Source organism: Coffea arabica, chromosome 4c (assembly GCF_036785885.1).
Source record: "Coffea arabica cultivar ET-39 chromosome 4c, Coffea Arabica ET-39 HiFi, whole genome shotgun sequence".
Classification (NCBI taxonomy): Eukaryota; Viridiplantae; Streptophyta; class Magnoliopsida; order Gentianales; family Rubiaceae; genus Coffea; species Coffea arabica.
The window spans coordinates 16,263,865-16,268,586 of record NC_092316.1 but is presented as its reverse complement, the minus strand read 5'-3'; the positions used below and the strand labels follow the sequence as shown (position 1 = coordinate 16,268,586).

Below are 4,722 nucleotides of genomic sequence, written 5' to 3'. Positions count from 1 at the left end.
AAATTACTAAAGATCTAAAATGGTTCAAAATAATAATCTAAGGATGACAAATTTGAAACTCAGAAGTTTATGGGCACATAGCCTTTGGCTGCTTGAACATCTGATGAGTCACTGGAGAGACATTCTTCACAAATGTCCCCTTAACAGTTGAAATTTTTAGTGTGTGGGTGGCCCTTTTGACCTTTTTATTTATAAAACCTGGACTTGAAATAGTGGGAAACTCCAAATTAAACTAAATTACTTCATTCTTCTTAAATTAGACCTAAAAGCTCTCATTTTGCTGCATAAAAGTACATAAATAATATATTTACTTTGTTCAAATATAAAACACACAAGTAAGTGGCACTATAAAAACTTGCGCAGTTACAAGATAGATAATTCATGAAATTTGCTATAACTTAGTTCATTAATCAAAACCAAGGTGCCATGAGAGCAAATCTTGATAGCTTATTTGACCCCCTATTGCATCTTTCATAGTGCGAAACTTCATTTTGGAATCCTCAGCCTCAACCTCTCTAGCTTCTAGTTCAAAATATTTGCTATCACTTTCTTGGACAGATAGTACACCAGGTTGATCTGCAAAATTCCGTATCAATTCTTGTAGTTGCAAGGAAAATGGAATTAGTTTTTAAGAAACAAGGATTTCACGAAAAGCTGAATTTGAAACATGTGGAAGAATTAATATAAAGCCAACAAGGTCAATGGTCTTTGCAAGTTTTTGTAGGGTTGTGTTCCCTAGCTCTTGTATCCATAAGAATATAAAGTCAAATGCCAAAATTTTCCATGTCATACCTGAATATGTACTATGTGGTGGTCAAATGTGAAAATTTTTTTTTTCAACTCTAATTTTAGTCAAAATAACAGTGTCTGGCCAATGCTAGATAGGATTTGAGACATCTCAAAAATAAGAGCCTTTTCATCACACCATTGTATATGTATTGTGCCAAAGATTGATCCATTTAGTATCATCTAATTTCATCTAATCCTTTGTCCTCGAGGACCTCAAATGTACAAGATTTAAAAAATGTACTTAATTAATGAAGAAACCAAAAAAGAATGTGAAGAGAAACAATCACAACGAACACAAAATTGAGAAAGAAAAAAAACTCACTTACTTTTGATCTGGGAGGCATGCTCAAAAGGCAGATTAGCCACAAAGCCACCCCAACTTTTACAAACATAAATAAAGTAGAGACTTTTCTACTGCTACTAGTTTTTCAGCCCTGACGTCATGCGTCAGGTAGTTGAGACTCATTATTTTGCTGTTATGTTTGTGTATTTTTTTCTTTGGTAGATAGAGTAGTCATGTGTGTGAGTGTGTATTTTTTCCTAATTGCACAGATAAACATGACCTTGAAATCAGATTATCTAACATCTTAATATAGCATTAATCAGTAAGTAAGGCTTAAAATTAGGCAGAACTAAAAGGACCCTCTAACCATTCTAAGAATTCAAGAAACAACTGGGCAGCCGCTTGCAGCAGAGTGCAAGGTTCCCTTGAACTCTATTTGCGTGGCTGTAATCGGTGCAAGGTTCTATCCAAGAGCCCCACGCGGACAGAAGTGAATTTCACTGAAGCTCAAAAGTTGGAACTGAGCTTACAAGATCTGGTAAAGGATACTGTGTGACAGCCTTCATAAAATATGAAATGTTAGGCATGTTTCATTTCTGCATAAAAGTTGCAGCAGTATTGTAATCACATATACTTAATCATAAGCAAGGAACAAACTTCCTTGTAGAGTTAGTCGATCCATGTGCAGCTCATAAGAGCAAAATTGTTCCCAAAAAAAAAAAAAAAAAGAAAACTGTGAAAGCAAGAAACTATCATTGCATTTCCAAATATCAAAACAATTGAAGCATGTTTTACAGCAAGGTAAAGGATCATTCTCCTTGTCTACAAGTATGATCTTTTCTCTGCAATGTGAGTAGGGAAGGCCTGCAACGTGTTTAGTCCCTTCAATATATCATATTTGCAATTGCTGCACAAAGGCAATCAAGAGCTTGAATCTCACACCACAAATCCCATCGCCAAAATTTTTCTTTTGACCAGTAAATTACATTTGAAAGTTTCTTATCCTCTAATCATGACTATATTAAATTCCAATTCAACATATCATCTTTTAGCTACTAATTAGAATCCACCACAGAAAAAAAGGAAGTAACAAAACTTCCAGCAAAATAATGTAAAATTCTTCTATTTCAATAGCATTCTTTTCTAAATTTCCCAAAATATTTTGAGAAAAAAACTATAGGAAATCTCTCCGTACAACCTGGACAAAGCAAGCAAGAGAAAACCTACTCTGCAGTTATATAAGTTCTCAAAAAGGCCCAGTTTGTATTTGAAACACTGGTTGTAGAGCATTGAATCATCTCTAATGTCCTAAATCCTTTGACTTCTTTCTTAAATCCAAACAAGATCAAAAGTTCACCTTCTTTTCTCTTCTAAGCTAACTATTATGCTAAAAGCTAAAAATAATATGCAAACTTAGTTGGTTTAATGATTTTTTTTTTCCAAATTTGCAATAGCTTGAACTGAATATATCATATTTCTTCAACAATATCGAGGGCATATCATTATAAAGCTGGGCAATCATAAAATATAGAATAGCAGATGGATACTGCTATGTACTTTCCAATCTTGCTAGCACAAATGCTTTCCTGAATGCAAAGGTCATGTTTTTTCTACTTTGGTTTTTATTCAGATATGAAGGCTCTCAACTTACACAATGTCCATGCTTTTTCAACTCTTAATACCACAAGAGACAGAAGAGGAAACGAGAACGCAGAGCTATCCTAAGTGATAGCTTATCATTGTTGAAGTTCAATGATCAACTAACTTGAAAAATTCCAGCAACATTATGACAAGAAGAAAGTCAGAATGTGCCTAATAACTCCGCAATTGCTATGATTTAAAACAATTGTGAAGCTGCGACTGAGCTCATGTTGGTACTGAACTTGACCGGTATAAGCTCACTTAATTTTCATAAATGAGGATTGCATCAGATGTATAGCAGTCGACTCTAATGAAATCATATGACCCTTTAACTAATTGTTCTACTCATGCATGGATCTTGGAAGCACAACTCTCACAAAAGCCGTCATGATGAACTGATAGTCACCAATAATTTTGCAATCCTATTATTTATATTAAAAAACAGAGTGAATTTAATAATTGAAAAATCATACAATTACACCACACCTTTCTTTGAATTTTAAACTTTATCAACATTCCAAAATAAAGTTGGGAAATTAGCAAAATAATGCGTGAAAAGGCTCAGTATTCAATGCCAAGAGGGAGGATTGGTACCAAGGCCGCAACCCAGTTGCATGCAAGTGAGGGAAACTATTAAATTTGTTCCAACCTCAGATCTGCCATCCGAGTTGCCCTGCCATGGAATGGGTCCATAACCTCCATACCTAATTCATGAACCACAACAAAAATAACACTATAGCCTGCATTATGAATTTTGCTATAACAGATTCCATGAGAGGTGGTTTGGATATAGAATTTTTGTTGGATTAGGAGGGTGAAAGGGAAGAGGAAAATTTCTCAAAGGAATAAACTCATTAAGAGGACAGGAGGTCAGAGAGGATAACGGAGAATGCAAAGAAAGTAATCGGTTCCGAAGCTGCCAAAGAAAACTAAGAGAAGAATGAAAGCTAAGAAGAAGAAGAAAGTTAAGAGAAAACAAAGGAAATTGCTGACCGCCCACCGCCCACTAACCAGCAGGAATTGCTGACTGCCAAAATTGTGAGCAGAAATTGCTGACTGCCGAAATCGTTCGCGTGAAATTCCAGTAGAACCATTGCCACCGAATGGCAAAAGACCAAAACGCCCCTCAAAGTCACAACAATCACAGTATAATCGGTCCATTTTCACTGTAGCAATCCCAACTGTGGCTTCTAGTATAGTAAAGATTTGGATATAAGGAAACCATGAAAAAACACATTAAAATGCAACAAGATTTTCTTCACCTACAAACAAATGTATACTGTGGTGCAACAAGTTTAGTAAAATCTATCCAGCCGAAAACAAATTTAAGATTTTAATTACCACCCAAATATTTTGTCTACCAACCACATGCAGATAGGCGCCTCTCACTAGTGAACCTTGAGATCACAAGTTCGAGTCTCCGCTCCACTGGATTCCTCCGCGGACTTAACGTGTTCGGGCCGGGTTGGAGCGCCGGGCCCGGGTCGCAGGGAATTAATCGGGTCTCATAAGAATTGACTCGGACACCTCTGTATCGACCAAAAAAAAAAAAACCACATGCAGATAGACCATTCATTTGTCAAATTATCAACAGTACTCTTCAATACATGAACATTGTTTCAAAGGACTATGAGTTTTGAGATGCTCAAGTGAATGGTGATCTGCTCGGAAAATTCAGATGTATGAAAAGAATGAGCATTTTCAGTGACCTTAATTTTATATGTTTAAATTAAAGCAAAACTATTTTCCATGATCTTTTTCTTTTTCCCTTTTTTTTTGGTAATTGAAGGAAACCAAAGGAACAGATGTGAAACTTATTTTTCCAGCCATAGAACCACCCCAAGAAAAGTGCAATACAAGGGGAATCAGAATTTGTGGGAATGAAAAGGATTAGCAGGACAAAAGCTAGATGCTGTTGGCCAACAAAATGAAGGGGCAAAAAGAGTTCGGTTCATTTGTTGCACCGGATACACACAGTCCTGCCTTTGACCATTAAATTTGTGATGGTT

At 35.9% G+C, this 4,722-nt stretch overlaps 1 long non-coding RNA gene across 1 annotated transcript; it reads right to left on the bottom strand.

Annotated features, from left to right (window-relative positions):
* Window positions 1-256: 256 nt before the first annotated feature.
* LOC140005312 (uncharacterized) lies at window positions 257-3,713 on the bottom strand. The gene is made up of 2 exons (XR_011813118.1): window positions 1,440-3,713; window positions 257-576 (listed from the first exon to the last, which is right to left on the bottom strand). It is a non-coding gene; the product is annotated as an uncharacterized lncRNA (long non-coding RNA).
* Between the last annotated feature and the right edge of the window lie 1,009 nt (window positions 3,714-4,722).